The sequence below is a fragment of the Orcinus orca genome, chromosome 14 (assembly GCF_937001465.1).
Source record: "Orcinus orca chromosome 14, mOrcOrc1.1, whole genome shotgun sequence".
NCBI lineage: Eukaryota > Metazoa > Chordata > Mammalia > Artiodactyla > Delphinidae > Orcinus > Orcinus orca.
The window spans coordinates 40759373-40776971 of NC_064572.1; the positions used below are offsets into that span (position 1 = coordinate 40759373).

The following is a 17599-nucleotide window of genomic DNA, read 5'->3' on the forward strand; positions in this document are numbered from 1 at the left end:
TTACATAATTAACTGTTTTGGAGAAGTGATTGTCTGTGCCTTGTGACCTGTGGGTTTTGCTGCATGAAAGAGGAAATGTATATACTGGTAGCCCACAACTACACCATCGCCAACAGACACTGAACAAAAAATCAGACTACAGGAAAAACTGAAAAAAGAAAACCATCCGTATATACGACTACTTTGTGCCCTGGATTGGGGAGTTCATTGCAGGATAGTATTCTGTGCACATTTATGAGGAGACTTGGTAAAGGCTTTGCCCTCCCATTTAGACACTTACTGTACCAAGAGAACTGCTGTAAATTACTAAGGGTGACAAAGGGACCAGTGTGAAGCATGAACTTCAGAGGTTGCCCCCACTGTGGGCATCTTCTCCCAGGTGGCAAATGTCTTCCAGAGGTCGAGGGGCACGCAAGCCAGGGAAGACAAACCATTCTGTCAGGGAGGAATATGACAAGTGTGAGATTGCTTTATTTGAAAAGAAAACCTTCCTTGTTGGAGGTGTCTTACGTTCTTGGGACACAGATGAGATAAGCATACAGACTCTATGGCCATTAATACTCCCGAATGAGAAATGAAACATTTCTTCTGAGTGATAATTTGGGCCAGCAGGTATGTTTGCACACAGATAAATGGAAAGCCTGGAGGGGGGCACAGGAAGCAAGGAAAGAGAGTTCAAGTAGAGCAAAAGAAAGACAAAAAAAAAAAAAAAGTGGTCAGGGCTTCTGAACCCCTGAGGAAAGAGACAACTGGAAACCACATAAACTACCAAATAATGATGGGCTAAAATATCCAAATGAGAAGTGAATTACCTCTAGACTCCTGGTTGCTAACCATTTTGTGTTTTAAAACATTTTGAGAAGTTGATAAAAAAAACTATGGAAATTTTTCTTCATGAAAAAATGCAGATATTTATACAGGCAAAACATTTTGCATAATTTCCATAGGGTTGATGATTCCTGGGATCCTTCAGTGTACCTTTCCCAGGACTCCATGTTGACCTTCTTCCTTATATATATGATGTAATGTGATGTGATGTGATGTTAAGTGATGTGATAGGATATGATGTAATAGGATGTAATGTGATATGATGTGATGTTATATGATAACAAGGAAACATTGACAGTTAAAGACAGAACTCTAACATGTATAGGTACAGGGAGGTGAGAGCTTTTTAGGGAGACCTTGCTCTGGGATGGTTGTCTTTTCTGAGTCTAGACTCCTAATTCTTGTTCACAATTAGGGGAGGATATGTTTTAGAGGACACAAGGATATCTGTTGCTCAGTGGTATCCAAATATCAGGCATCAGTGTATGCCCTGGGTACCAAATACACAGTTACCACGGGCAGCCCTGCAGAAAGTGAGGGTCGATATTAAAACCATTCAAATAGGTTTTAATGTGAATGTTGGCCCCTGGGGTAGTTCAGGATGGTGGTCTGCAAAAGTACCTCCTCCAGGATGACCTCACCACTACAGGTGGACAGCAGAGCTACAAAGAACACAGAGGTCTTTTGTCTAGTCCTCAGGTGTAGGCTGGGGCAGATGAGCATGTCCTCACCCAGAGATATCCAAACCAGAGGGTGGCTTCTCCTTCAAAACAAGAACCACAAACAGATCTTTAGAGCACTCACAAAGAAGGAAAATATCTTTGTGCTGAAACCAGTGGAGTAGCCATAGTGAAGGTGCACATGGTCTGGGGATGTATATTTCTATAGCCGTGGGTTACTGGAGGAGAAAAAGCATATGGAACACTTGGCATTAACATAAGCTGTGGGAAAGTTGATGCCAGCCCCTTTCAATTCCTCTAATGTCCAGAAAATATGCTTCTCTTTTCCCCCTTCTCTCCCTCCTTTCTTCCTTTCAGATTCCTCTTTCCTTGATTATTTTGATGGCTAAGGGAGATATCAATCTAGCTATAGGTTTTCACAAGCAAGCGGTTGAATTTATATCTACCCAAACCCACGCATTGAAATAACAGTGACAGGGTCTTTCAAATTTTTCAGGTCATTTTCACCCTTGTGATTTTTGACAGTAAACCTGTGGAACTGATATATGTTTCCTCACCACATTTCCCCTCCTTGCCACACATGGAAGCCCTTATTTTGTGAGAACCTCTTCCTAAGTCTACTACTGAGAGGGCTGATGCCAATGTTATAGGAAGACAGACAAAAGCTCTTTCCTTTGGAAATGAAAGAAGGCATGTGGTAGTGAAGTCTCCAGAGACCTGGGAACTCAGTATATAGTCAGAGAGTCTTGACTTGAACTCTTATTTTTCTCTGGGTCTATGTGAGGTAGATTCTCCCAGGCCCAGCAATGGGCAACCAGATAGAACCAGACGCTCTGCAAAGAACCGAAATTGCTGACAAAAGAGCTTGCACTTTCAAAGGAGCACTTGATTAAAACACAAGGATACCAGAAACTCAGAAAATATGGGTGTTTCAAGAGAATCAACTCTAACCACTTGGCATTCTCCCAAGCAAGCTACTGCCAGAATTTTTTCTAAAACATAGGTCTGATTATGTCATGCCTATGTGCACAAACCTTCTTTAACTGCCCATTGACTTCAATATAAAGTTTGGATCTCTTTTCATGGATTGATGAAACTCATGCATTTAAAGTTCCTTCTGAGCACCTACAACTTCAATTTTGACTTCTCCTTAACCTTCTCTGGGTCTCTGAGATCTCCATGTAAAGCTGAAGCAAAAATGGAACCACTGATGACTCTAAGAGAAAGATTTCTGAAGAGGAGTGTTATTCATCTGTCATGATGAGTGTTGTCCTCATGGTTGGCTCCTGAGAGGGACCTGTGAGGAGATTCAGGTCCCCTGCAGCAGTTACTGGGAGGTTCGTGGAGCCCCAGGGAACTGGGATTCAGGCTCGTGCGTTCCCCCACTCAGGATCCACTCTGAGAACAAGGCTGGCTAGCCATCTTGTGTCCAGGTCACTGTTTCCTAATTGCTAGTCAACTGACCCAAAGGTACACTTTTACTTCCTCTTTCTCACACCCCGCTCAACTGCAGGGTAATAAACTGTGAGGAGAAAAGTCAAAAAAGTCCTCTGGGTCTTGGTTTTCCAAAATTACCACCTAGAAGAAAAGACACATTTTCTAGACAGAATCCTGGTTCATAGGTATGTTACAAATATACTTTTCAGCCCCAAACACATTTCATAATGGATATCATGGAGAAGTGGAGGGAGCACAGCCATTGTTTAAAGGCCAGAAGCGGGCAGTGGACCAAGTGAAGAACTAGTGGAAGACAAAAGAATATTGTCTTCTTGGCCCATGAACCACCTGGTGCGAAGCAGTGTTCTTGACCAGTGGTTTCCAAAATGGGCTGTTTACACTCTAGGGGTGCTCAAGATCATCCATTGCAATATGCATTTTTAAAAAAGATAAGGGCTTCTATTTTAATAGTTTATCAAAAAAGAACAAGAATGAAGTTCTACTAATATTTCATATGGATTGACACTGATGTCTTTACTTGGTCCACATGTCACATGGTCCCACCTCAAGTTTAGTCGATGAAATATCAAGGTTCCAAAACAGGGAGGAGTTGACAGTGGTGCCTTATACTTCATTTACTTTTGGTATAGGGTTATGTTTTGCAGTTTCTGTGTGTCTGGTTAACTGGATTTACCTCTTGTCTCATTTTAACTAGATCTGCTCTCCTTCCGTGCTAAGTGGGTATATCTCGTGGTATATAGGAGCTTCCATGAGATGGGCCAGTTGGACTCTTCCATACATGTCCTGGAGGAAAGAGGACTTCATTAAGTTGTGAAGTTTTCAGGACTGTTCTGGTTGGGAGAAGAGGGAATGATGGCTTCACTGTGGATGAGTAGAAGGTGTTATATCTAATAACACTTCAGATTAAACTGCATTAAACAGTGAGCTCACAGCTATTAGTTTCAATCAGGAGTTGAGACACAAAACTCAGGATTATAGAGTGTTTTGTGGCAACATTAGCTTGATGCACTGGCTCAGCAGCCATAAAGACCAGTAAAACGTGAGATATTGTCAAGAGGGAGATTGAAAACAACAACTTCTGCCTTTAAATCTTGATTCAGAAAATTTGAGTACTTGTTATATGTCTTCATGTTAGAATGATACAAGTCTGCCTACTACAATTTACAATAGATTCAGAGAGTTAAAAAACTCCAGAAGAAAACTAGAATTATCACTGGAAACAACCAAATGAAGATAGAATATAAGTAATTATAATTCCTTAAGAAAGATGAAGGTAGAATGAGGGGCAGGGGCTAGTGTGTAAGGTAACAAAGAACAATGGGCTCTTTGTTAGAACCATTTTTTGTCTCTTTTCTTTGTTAATAAGATAAAGAACAAGGCAGGGGATAGGGTTGGGAGGAGGGAGGAGAGATGTAAATTATGTTTACATGAGTACAGTGATAATTTCCCCAGATAAATAGCCCAAAGTCATATTGGTAGAAACGTAGGGTATCAACAAGAAGAATACAGCTCAGTGTCCCCAGAAGAGTTGATGAAATCTTCACGTGTCTTATCCTCCCCCCAGCAGGTGCTTCTTCCTAAGCCACCCCACTTACCCTCATCCCAGTAGTATCCTTTTCCCAGGTGGGATTTGGTCAGGAAAGTAGAAAGCACCGTAAAATTCCAAACAGGAAACTATTTTGTGTAGAAAACTACAATACCATTAGATGGACTGAGGGAGCGATAGGGAAAGCTTCTAATGGCTTCTAGGAAATGAATATGTGATAGAATAATCAGAAACCACCCCCTGCATGAGATGCCTCACTTTCACATAGCGCCAAAGTGAGTGATTCACTCAAATACGCTCCAAACCCTGGGCACTACTCTACCATCTGCTGAAACCCATGCATCTGTCTGTATCTGCCACAAAAACTATGACTTCACCTTCTTGTCCACCTTCCATCTCTCACATGAGTGCCTTTCACTGGCAGAATCTAAACCGGAACCCAGCTGGTTAGGAAATGCAGCTCCTAGGCTTGTAGTCCTTGTGATGTAAGAGAGGGCATAGAAGGGGGCCAGTCGTGCCGGGGTCCCAGCAGATGATCAAGCTCAGGCATGTTTTCACATCAGGAGTCATTAATATGTCTCTGCTCCACTGGTGGTCCTGAAGGTGTTTCAGTCCAAGGTCACTTACTATATAGAATTATTTAATATAGGCCTTAGATAGATACTATATCACTAATAAAATAATGTGAGCTGATATCATGTTTTTAATGGAGTTAAAGTGTAAGCAGAAAAGGCCTCCTCTCTTGCTTTAGGTGGGGCTTCCACACACTCTGTGCTGATGTCATACCAGTATCCCAGAGAGATCATTGTTACTCCTCTGTTGCAACCTACTCTCCACAAACTCCCTTGCTCTCACTTTCAGCGTTGTTTTCCTCTCCGTTACCAAGGTTTTTTCTACTGCCCTTCTGAGATGGCCAGTGAAGAATATAGCTCTGTCGCTCAGCCACAAGGTCCGCTTTGTACTCAGACTTTTAGAGTGAAAAACCAAGAATTATACTATTGAATTTGATTCAGTCTTTCATTTTATCCCTGGGAGCTTGGAACATCTTCCTTTAAGACTGAAGATACTATGAAAGAAAATGCCCTGGGTAAAGCCCTAAATTACTGGTCAAGGACAAAACTGGTTTTCTGAGGCTTACTCCCCAGGCAGGGAAGTGTGTGTGTGTGTGGGGGGGGGTGGGAGTTGGGTGTGGGAGGACACAGTTTCTTATTTACGTTAGTGCCTGGAATTAAGAGAATGGTATTTATTCTCGTTCCCTTTGTCCCAGACTCAGGGAGGGCCCTCAGCTTCAACTGCGCTATTACCTCATCCTTACAGGAGGGTAAAATAAATACCATGACATGAACCAGTCCTAGCAACTGAGCAGAACATGACGAGACATGTACAGGCATACCTGAATTTGAGCAGTGGGCATGCAGCTTTGCTTCCTTTCGGTGACATCTACTGCATCTCAACAAGGAGACCTGAGTTAATGCTTTGAAAAAGGAAATTAAAAAATAGAAACCTAGAGATATTTATTTAAGCTTCAAAGTTAGAGAAATTGTGTGTTAAGACTTCTCAGTCAAGCCTGAAATTATAACTCGAGGCACAGAGCAGTGGTGATCAACTGTGTCTGCTTTTTCCCCATTCCCTGGTAGTCCTAAAGGCTGGAGAGACCCTGCCGTGTGGGTAGAATACTCTCCTTATGGCAACATCATGAACTTTTCCTTATTAGCCAGTGCAGAGCATCAACACCAAAGACCCATTGGCAAGAATAAGGAGACGCCATGGGTTGTCACACTTTGCCTTTTGTACATTTCTTCATAGAGCACTGAAGTGTGATATTGATCTAGGAGACATTGGTCACAACTGACATTTCTTTCCACTAAATTAAAAGAATAAGAGAGAATTTTGATGACTTGAACAAAGTCTAGATGCTTTATCTTGCACTGACATTTTGATTTTTTAAGGAAATGCATTTTCTAACTGTATCCTGCAGTTAGATAACTCCATTATTCCACTTTGTTGGAATTGCAGAAAAAATAATCAAACGTGAGCTTCCCTGGTGGCGCAGTGGTTGAGAGTCTGCCTGCTGATGCAGGGGACACGGGTTCGTGCCCCGGTCCGGGAAGATCCCACATGCTGCGGAGCGGCTGGGCCCGTGAGCCATGGCCGCTGAGGCTGCGCGTCCGGAGCCTGTGCTCCACAACAGGAGAGCCCACAGCAGTGAGAGGCCCGCGTACCGCAAAAAAAAAAAAAAAAATCAAACTTGCCAGCATGCTCAAGTCTTAGATTTTTCAGCTTGTCATAATTCACACAGGCTCTGCCACAAGGTCTGCTGGGATGGCAAGTAGGGGAGCACAGAGAGAGGAGAGCAAGCCAGAAGTGGGCAAAGTTAAAACCCTAGGTATTCATCTATTTGTTAGAACTAAATGTCAGAGACAGTGGCCAGTGGACCGAATTGAAAGGTCCAAGTTGATGACCAGAAAGCTATAACATAATATCCCAAGACATTGGCCTGGAGGCTGCATTATCATGTCCAAGGGGTATGGTCACAAGACCATCTTATCATGTCTGAAGTGGCAGTCTGAAGGCCAGTTTCCAGTTTATAATGTCTTGGTGGGGTAAGGAGAATGGATCATGAGACTACATTATAAAGTCCAAAGTTATGATCTTAATAATACTATAATCTACAAGGTATGTTTATGGGAGTCAAATGATACTTTCAAAGGGCAGAAGCCAAAAGACCATATTGTGATGATCAAGAAGGTACTCAGAGGTCGCACATTATAACGCCTTGGATTGTGACCAACAAAATCCATTTTTCTAATGGCCAACAGGTTGGCTAGATAGTTACAGTGTAGTGCTTGGGGATTGGGAGGTATTACCTTCTGAGTTCTCTGGTTTGTGGACAAAGGTAGCAAAGCACAGATCTGTGAGCATCAGGGGTAAAACTCCTTACTAGTCCAAGGGAAGATTTGTTGGGGTTGAAATAATCATCTTTGTAATGCAGTTAGAGAATCTTACAAGGCTGGGCTGGGTGGACTAGGCAGGGTGACAAAAAGTCTGGTGACGAATCTCAGAAGCCATGTGTATTAGTCTGCTTGGGCTGCCAATACAAAAATACCACAGGCTGGGCGGCTTAAACAACAGACACTTGATTTCTCACAGTTCTGGAGGCTGGAAGTCCAAGATCATGGTGTCACAGGTTTGGTTTCTGGTGAAGCCTTCCCTCCTGATTTGTAGTTGGCCACCTTCTTGCTATGTCCTCACATGGCCTTTCCTCTGTGCTCTCTTGGAAAAAGAGAGATCTTTGGTGTCCCTTCCTCTTCTTATAAGGACACCCATCCTATCAAATTAAGATCCCACCCTAATGACCTTATTTAATCATAATTACCTCCTAAAAGACCCTATCTCCAAATATAGTCACATTGGGTCTTAGGGCTTATACATATAAATTTGGGGGGGGGGAACACAGTTTAGTTCATAGCACCGTGTATCACTGGCTCTGTTGTATATCACTCAGTCTTTGGTTGGCCACATTGGAAACTGGTCTTACTAACCCTTCTGCGCTGCAGGAACACCAATTCTCTCTGAAGAAGATACTCTAAGAAGGATTTGAATAAAGGCACAAGTGTGCTTCTGCTCTAATTCATAACATTTTATTCAGACCTCTTATAGCACTTCTTATAAGTCTTCATAAGCTAAGCAGTTGTGATGTGTAATTATATTCATAACTGTTTTTATGTGTGTGGTTTTCTTTTTGCTTTCTGTTACTTTCCAGATCTACTTTTCTCTCTTCTCCATCTGATTTTCTGCCTTGGAAAGTGATCATGTACACTTCTCTTGCTATCCTATGGGTTTGGGAGCTGTAACTGGAAATAATGATAAGGTAGAAGAAGAGTAGGACCAGGAGATTAATTCTTGCAGCTCCCTCCCTGCAAGGTTTACTAAGGCTGCCTGTATTTTCCAACTGAAGGTCTCTGCTCCTCTCAAGGAAGCTTTCTCTACATCATTCTCTCCACCTTGAGTCTAGTAAATAGTTTCTCCCCTCATCCTTTTGGGCCTAGGAGTGGATAACAGAGTCCCTGATGCTAAGCCCAAGGCACTGCACTACCTCTTGTAGTTCCTTTAAACCCAGCTGATGCATTTGTGAATAGTGCCTTTGTTTATAAACCTTAAAAGTATCTTGAATATGCTATTCATTTCATAGAAAGGCACGACTGCTAGAAAATGCATCATGATGCCAGCTTTCTGTTCTTGCTTATTCTTCTTGAATCAACTTACATGCACATAATTTCCCAGGAAAATCACTTGTATTGACTGGGATGATGTTGTCGCCATTTGGAGATGCTTAGCCACAACGCATTCTAGGAGCTCAGTAGTATGTAGGGAAATGGAGGGGAAGCTGGGATGACTGGGGAGCACTGGTCTCCACTGGATTGTGGTGGGTGAAGTCCAATCACAGTGTCCAGAACTGCGTGTGGAACCTGATTCCTGGGACTTCCCTGGCAGTCTAGTAGTTAAGACTCCACGCTTCCACTCCAGAGGGCGTGGGTTCCATCCCTAGTTGGGGAAGTTCTACATGCCACACAGTGCGGCCAAAAAACCAAAAACCACAAAACACAAAACACCTTTCAAAAAAAGAAGAAGGGCTTCCCTGGGGGCGCAGTGGTTGAGAATCTGCCTGCCAATGCAGGGGACACGGGTTTGAGCCCTGGTCTGGGAGGATCCCACATGCCGCGGGGCAACTGGGCCCGTGAGCCACAACTACTGAGACTGCGCGTCTGGAGCCTGTGCTCCGCAACAAGAGAGGCCGAGATAGTGAGAGGCATGCGCACCGCGATGAAGAGTGGCCCCCGCTCACCGCAACTAAAGAAAGCCCTCGCACAGAAACGAAGACCCAACACAGCCAAAAATAAATAAATAAATTTATTAAAAAAAAAAAAAAAGGAAAGAAAAGAACCTGAGCCCTGTCCAGGCTGGGGCTGAGATTCAAGGGAGTAAGAACTACTTCCGGAGTCCATCCAATTTCAAGACAACAGATTGGAAATAGCCTCTACTACTCACATATATTAAGGTAAAATGTTTCCATAATGCTAAATATATGTATTTCCCCTGTGGGATTCAATAAAGTTCTCTTTATTTTCAGTTAATAAGTAATGCTTTCCTTAACCCCCCACTCTTATTTCCCCCTGAATCCCTCTTCTGCCCAAAAGTTGCCTATCCTAATTCTAAGCAGTTATATTAATCAAGAACAGTTACCACACGGTGGCCTAAATCTTGGACTTCAGAGCAAGGGAGAGCTATGCTCCGATGGAGTCTCCATCATGTAGTAGCTGTCATCGATAACTGGGGATACTCTTAGTATTTGTCTTGAGGGGTTGTTGTGAGACATTAATAAGGTTACTTTTGTAGACTGCTTAACTCAGTTCCTTGCAGACAATAAGCGTGGAATAGATACTGGCCACACTCCTCCTCCCCCGACCCTCCCCGGCTGCTCAGCACCATGCAGGGGGAGCTTCATGGTCCTGGATGCCCAACCTGCCTTAGGAGGCTTCTCAGCTCATTTTGGTTGTCATAGAGGATGGGGTTCAACCCACATGAAAGGGCAGCTTTGCACAGTAGCAGAAGTTCTTTAAATGTGGCTGGAACCCAGACATAGCCCAGTTCCAGAAAGGTGGCTGGATGGGGAAGCTCAGGACAGCAGGAACCCCAACAAGCCCACAGGGTAATGGGCTTTAAGAGCATGATTAAAGCATGACTGTCCACCCTGGCCAGGATTTGTCCTGCAGCTGAGGGCAGGGGCATCATGGCCAGCCCTAGAAGCTAGAATGGGGGAGCATGGAATTGAAAGCCAAGAAATTGGGGTCAGTTCTCCCAGCTCTAATATCCTTTGTCACTGAGTAGTGGTTGAGTGAGTAGGAGAAAGCATGGTCCCAGAGTCTTCAGGAGAAGACACAAAAATTTTCATCAAATAGGGCAGATGACGATCTGTGTTTGTTTCCTGTTTGATATTAGATGTTCAAATGTATTGGAAATATTTTTTTTTTCTTAGTTCCAACTGATACTATGAGCAGTAATAGCTGAAATTTGTTGAGTGCATACCATGTACCAGTGCTTTTTTGTTTTTTGCATCTTAATTGCAAGATAAGTAGGGTGATTATTCCAGTTTAGAGATGAAGAAACAGGCACAGAGATGATAAATAAATTGATAAAGTTCTCCTAGTTAGCAAACATCAGGACCAGCATTACATCTGAGTCAACTCTTAATAAGTACGAGGCTTCAGCTTTCTGATCATATTCTCATTTGTATCTCCTAACCAGGGAATCCCTGTGGGTTCACTCACAGGGATTGCTGTGTTTACCTGTTCAATCCAGGGATTAGTCAGGTTTTTACTGCATTTCCCTAGCCTGAGGCAAAGAGTCATCTTAAATACCTTGCAGAGACAGGTGCTGCTGGTGAGATTTCTTAGTGTGATTTCTTCTGAATCTGATCTAGATGATCATGGGTAGATAGGAATCTTTGATGACAAATCCGGCAGTCTGAAAGGTTACCCTCCTTAACAATGGCCTGGGAGATACGGATGAGTCTTTCCAGGCCAATGCCAAAGTAAAGGAAATAAGAAAAGCAAGGGTTTCATGTTTATCTAAAGTAGGAAGTCTTGATCTGGCATCTTGGGTAGAAGCAATCTCCCTTGATGTCAGTTACTTCTCTTCCTTGTTAATTTGATTCGGAGGTCTCCAGGATTTGTACAGAACCAGGTGGCAGGTGGAATTTTCCTTAGCTTTGAGATAGTTGTGTACCCAAGGCTCAATACCTTCTAGTTTTGCATCAGTGGCAGTGGTCAGGATGATTTAGTAGGCAGCATAGTTACAGACAACTAGACTAACTCCTTATTTATTCCTTCTATCTCAAAAGCAAATATTTTAGAAAGAACCGTGGAACTGGATTTCTACTTCTGGCTTTTCACTTTCTAGCCATGTCATCTTAGACAAATGACTTCATTTCTCTGAGCCTCAGTGTCATCATCTATAAACTGGGAAAATAATATCTACCTCATGGAAACAGGTATTAAATGACATATGAAAAGTCTTAGCACAGAATAGATGGTAATTTATGACCATTCCTACTTTTCTCTTCTTTTATTACATTCTACTCCAAAAGGTCATCCATCATTTTGGGTACCTCCAGTGTCAGGAACCTCACCACTTCCCTGGGACTCTTATTCTGGTCCATTACAGAACAACACTGATTTTTAGAGAATTAGCTTTTTATAATAAAATGCTATCCTGAGGTCAGTTCTCTGAGTTGACATAGGCTAAGTTGAATCTCTCTTTCACACTATTGACCTTTTTATATCATGAAGCTAATCATCAGGACCTCCTAAGTTTTTTCTTCTCCAAAGTAAACACCCTGTAGTTACTTCAAACATCTCTCAAGTGCAAAGCCTGTGAATTATTTCACTAGACTCATTTCTTTGATAGTGACATTCACCGATTTCTTTTTTCATTTAAAAAACAATTTCCCAAGAAGCAAATGTTCACTATATAAAAAGGAAAAATATACAGACTTAATAAAATGAAAGTAATGATTTCTGAGGCCGTTGTTTCTCTTTCACAGTTCACCCTGGGGAATCTTCATTCCTCTGCTCTCATGAGTTAACCGGCACATGCTCCTGATAGAATAGCTCTCCTGGCCTGAAAATAGGTGACAAAATATAAATTAAGTTCCTCGTTAGAGATAATTGAGAAATGGATGAAGAAAGCGTTGCTGAACCCTCTACAACATGCAGATACCTCATTAATCTGCCTCATTTGGTACTACCATTATCTCAAATTACAAATTCACTGTACTTTCATTTGTATTTGTACTGAAGGAGGGGACCTGCCCAGAGAATTCAAGGAATTAGATGGGACCTGTATAATTTGGTCAAGAACAACATCCATTTCCCAGATCTTGGGTGATAGGAATCATCACCTGTTCTGTAAAGTCAGGTAATTAGTACATCCAGTTGTTATTTCCCATGACAATCTTGTCTCTAGAACTTCTAGAGAACTTCTAGAGAACTTCTAGAGACTTCTTATCAGTATCCTTGTGATTATCTGATTGAAGTGTTTACTGAAACCATTATTTCTTGAATTGTCCAGGGTGTTATATTCCAAGTTCAGTCATCTCCTAGCTCCCAAATCCCAGTCCTCTCATGGTTTTGAATACCTAGAATACATTGGATGTTTACAAAGAGAAGCTTATGTAGCCAGCATGGCCAGGAAAGATAGGCACTCCCAAATGCAGAAGAAGTAGTTTCCCGGATTTAGGTGTAGTTTATACAGTCCTAAATGTATTCTCTATCCTGTCAGTCCACTATGTGTAATAAGAAAACCTATGTGGTCTCTATCAGTGTCCTAGCTACCGTAATGCATGCACATGCACACACACAACATGAAAGACAACTCAGGAGAAATTGGGTCTGAGGTCTAGCTTTGCTAATATCTCTCAAGGCTGAATTATATCTGTTCTTTCCAACCTTAAATCCTCCTTTCTGTGAACCTAAGCATTTCCTTTACTCACTGCTAAATGCCTGATTTCTACTTATCCATTGAGTTGATGATAAAGTTCCAAATTTGTAGCTGACAAGTGGAGTGTCCTCCCATTCCTGGATGTGTAAAGCTCTGTAGCTCACAGTGAAAAATGATGAGGACAAAATAAGGATCATGGAAGAAAATTAGAGTCAGAAGCTCTTTAGTATTGAGGATTAGATTCCAAGTCATGGGATAGCAGTTTCTTCCTGGATTGTTCAACTACTTGTTTGTTTTTCTTGAACAAGAGTATGAAAGTGAAGAGGAATTTGGATCCCCAGAAGCAAGGTACTATAGAGCTCCACAAACCTCTGCAGTATAAACCCAAACTGCTCTTTGACCACAAAGGCAGGAGTTTCTGTATTGTTCATCATTGTATCTTCAGCTCCAGGCACTTAATGGGTGTTCAATAAATGCTTGTTGAATAAAGGATTGAATAACAAATGAAAGTTAAATGACTTTTTTTATGCTTTGTATCTTCTCTATGTTTATTTTATTTTTTTAAAAATTTTATTCTTTTTCATATTCTTTTCCATTATGGTTTATCACAGGATATTGAATATAGTTCCCATGCTATACAATAGGAACTTGCTGTTTATCCATCCTATATATATTAGTTTGCATCTGCTAATCCCAAACTCCCAATCCTTCCCTCTCCCACCACTCCAGCTTGGCAACCACAAGTCTGTTCTCTGTGTCTGTGAGCCTTCTATGTTTATTTTATTTTTCTTTCTTCCTTCTTAGTTTTTGCCAAGTCTTGATGAAAATTCTGTGCTATCTCATGCTTAGGGATTAAGTTTTAGAAAACCTGCATCAGTAGTTGGGCCAGAGGTTAAAAGTGACATATGGACATGATATATCCTTGGAGCCGTTAAGGGGGTCGCTTGGGGCAGATGTATGAATGGAAGAAAGAAAAGGAGGCACCCATGAAGTCAAATCCAGTGATCCAGGTTCATCTATGGTGGAATTTTAATCTTTGTTTCAGAGAGAAGTCTGATTGCTTCACACACAGGGCGTTCTGCAAAGTGGTCTTTATTTCTTTTTTTTTTTTTTTTAGGGGCATATATATATATATATATTTTAACATCTTTATTGGAGTATAATTGCTTTACAACGGTGTGTTAGTTTCTGCTGTATAACAAAGTGAATCAGCTATACGTACACCTATATCCCCATATCACCTCCCTCTTGTGTCTCCCTCCCACTCTCCCTATCCCACCCCTCTAGGTGGTCACAAAGCACTGAGCTGATCTCCCTGTGCTATGTGGCTGCTTCCCACTAGCTATCTATTTTACATTTGATAGTGTATATAAGTCCATGCCACTCTCTCACTTCGTTCCAGCCTACCCTTCCCCCTCCCCATGTCCTCAAGTCCTTTGTCTATGTCTGTGTCTTTATTCCTGTCCTGCCCCTAGGTTATTCAGAAACTTTTTTTTTTTTTAGATTCCATTTGTATGTGTTAGCATACAGTATTTTTTCTATCTTTCTGACTTACTTCACTCCATATGCAAGACTCTAGGTCCATCCACCTCATTACAAATAACTCAATTTCATTTTTTTTATGGCTGAGTAATATTCCATTGTATATATGTGCCACATCTTCTTAATCCATTCATCTGTTGATGGACACTTAGGTTGCTTCCATGTCCTGGCTATTGTAAGTAGAGCTGCAATGAACATTCTGGTACATGACTCTTCTTGAATTATGGTTTTCTCAGGGTATAATCCCAGTAGTAGGATTGCTGGGTCATATGGTAGTTCTATTTTTAGTTTTTTAAGGACCTCCATACTGTTCTCCATAGTGGCTGTATCAATTTTCATTCCCACCAACAGTGCAAGAGGGTTCCCTTTTGTCCACACCCTCTCCAGCATTTATAGATTTTGTAGATTTTTGTAGTTTTTTGATGATGGCCATTGTGACTGGTGTGAGATGATACCTCATTGTAATTTTGATTTGCATTTCTCTAATGATTAATGATGTTGAGCATTCTTTCTTGTGTGTGTTGGCAATCTGTATATCTTCTTTGGAAGAATGTCTATTTAGGTCTTCTGCCCATTATTGGATTGGGTTGTTTGTTTTTTTCATATTGAGCTGCATGAGCTGCTTGTATATTTTGGAGACTAAGCCTTTGTCAGTTGCTTCGTTTGCAAATATTTTCTCCCATTTTGAGGGTTGTCTTTTGGTCTTGTTTATGGTTTCCTTTTCTGTGCAAAAGCTTTTAAGTTTCAGTAGGTCCCATTTGTTTATTTTTGTTTTTATGTCCATTTCTCCAGGAGGTGGGTCAAAAAGGATCTTTCTGTGATTTATGTCATAGAGTGTTCTGCCTATGTTTTACTCTAAGAGTTTTATAGTCTCTGGCCTTACATTAACTCTTTAATCCATTTTGAACTTATTTTTGTGTATGCTGTTAGGGAGTGTTCTAATTTCATTCTTTTACATGTAGCTGTCCAGTTTTCCCAGCACCACTTATTGAAGAGGCTGTCTTTTCTCCATTGTATATTCTTGCCTCCTTTATCAAAGGTAAGGTGACCATATGTGCGTGGATTTATCTCTGGGCTCTCTATCCTGTTCCATTGATCTATATATTTCTTTTTGTGCCAGTACCATAGTGTCTTGATTACTGTAGTTTTGTAGTATAGTCTGAAGTCTGGGGACCTGATTCCTCCAGCTCCATTTTTCTTTGTCAAGATTGCCTTGGCTATTTGGGGTCTTTTGTTTTTCCATACAAATTGTGAAATTTTTTGTTCTAGTTCTGTGAAAAATGCCATTGGTAGTTTGATAGGGAATGGATTGAATCTGTAGATTGCTTTGGGTAATAGAGTCATTTTCACAATGTTGATTCTTCCAATCCGAGAACATGGTATATCTGTCCATCTGTTTGTATCATCATTAATTTCTTTCAACAGTGTCTTTTTGTTTTCTGTATACAGGTCTTTTGTCTCCTTAGGTAGGTTTATTCTTAGGTTTGTTTTTTGTTTTTTGGGGTTTTTTTTGCGGTCCGCGGGCCTTTCACTGTTGCAGCCTCTCCCGTTGCGGAGCACAGGCTCCAGATGCACAGGCCCAGCGGCCATGGCTCACGGGCCCAGCCACTCCGCGGCATGTGGGATCCTCCCAGATCAGGGCACGAACCCGCGTCCCCTGCATTGGCAGGCGGACCCTCAACCACTGTGCCACCAGGGAAGCCCTCCTTTTTCATTTCTAATTCTGTTGATTTGAGTCTTCTCCCTTTTTTTCTTGGTAAGTCTGCCTAATGGTTTATCAATTTTGTTTATCTTCTCAAAGAACCAGCTTTTAATTTTATTGATCCTTGCTATCATTTCCTTCATTTCTTTTTCATTTATTTCTTATCTGATCTTTATGATTTCTTTCCTTCTGCTATCTTTGGGTTTCTTTTTTGTTGTTCTTCTTCTTTCTCTAATTGCTTAGGTGTAAGGTTAAGTTATTTATTAGAGATGTTTCTTGAGGTAGGATTGTATTGCAATAAACTTGCCTCTTAGAACTGCTTTTGCTGCATTCCATAGGTTTTGGATCGTCTTGTGTTCATTGTCATTTGTTTCTAGGTATTTCTTGATTTCCTCTTTGATTTCTTCAGTGATCTTTTGGTTATTTTGTAGCGTATTGTTTAGCCTCCATGTGTTTGTATTTCTTACAGATTTTGTCCTGTAACTGATATCTAGTCTCATAGTGTTGTAGTTGGAAAAGATAATTGATATAATTTCAATTTTCTTAAATTTATCAAGGCTTGATTTGTGACCCAAGGTATGATCTATCCTGGAGAATATTCCTTGAGCACTTGAGAAGAAAGTGTATTCTATTGTTTTTAGATGCAATGTCCTATAAATATCAATTAAGTCTATCTTGTTTAATGTGGCCTTTAAAGCTTGTGTTTCCTTATTTATTTTCATTTTGCATGATCTGTCCATTGGTGAAAGTGCAGTATTAAACTCCCCTACTATTATTGTATTACTGTTGATTTTCCCTTTTATGGCTGTTAGCATTTGCCTTATGTATTGAGGTTCTCCTCTGTTGGGTACATAAATATTTACAATTGTTATATATTCTTCTTGGATTGATCCCTTGATCATTATGTAGTGTGCTTCTTTGTCTCTTGTAATAATCTTTATTTTAAAGTCTATTTTGTCTCATATGAGAATTGCTACTCCAGCTTTCTTTTGATTTCCATTTGCATGGAATATCTTTTTCCATCCCCTCACTTTCAGTCTGTATGTGTCTCTTGGTCTGAAGTGGGTCTCTTGTAGATAGGATATATATGGGTCTTGTTTTTGTATCCATTCAGCCAGTCTATGTCTTTTGGTTGGAGCATTTAATCCATTTACATTTAAGGCTGTTATTGATATGTATGTACCTATTAACATTTTCTTGATTGTTTTGGGTTTGTTTTTGTAGGTTTTTTCCTTCTCTTGTGTTTCCTGCCTAAAGGGGTTCCTTTAGCATTTGTTATAAAGCTGTTTTTGTGGTCTGAATTCTCTTAGCTTTTGTTTGTCTGTAAAGGTTTTAATTTCTCTG

At 40.9% G+C, this 17599-nt stretch overlaps 1 long non-coding RNA gene across 1 annotated transcript; it reads right to left on the reverse strand.

The window, feature by feature from the left end:
• Positions 1-234: 234 nt before the first annotated feature.
• LOC125961064 (uncharacterized) lies at positions 235-4945 on the reverse strand. Its single transcript, XR_007471384.1, has 3 exons — positions 4890-4945; positions 3640-3749; positions 235-435 (listed from the first exon to the last, which is right to left on the reverse strand). It is a non-coding gene; the product is annotated as an uncharacterized LOC125961064 (long non-coding RNA).
• Positions 4946-17599: the final 12654 nt, after the last annotated feature.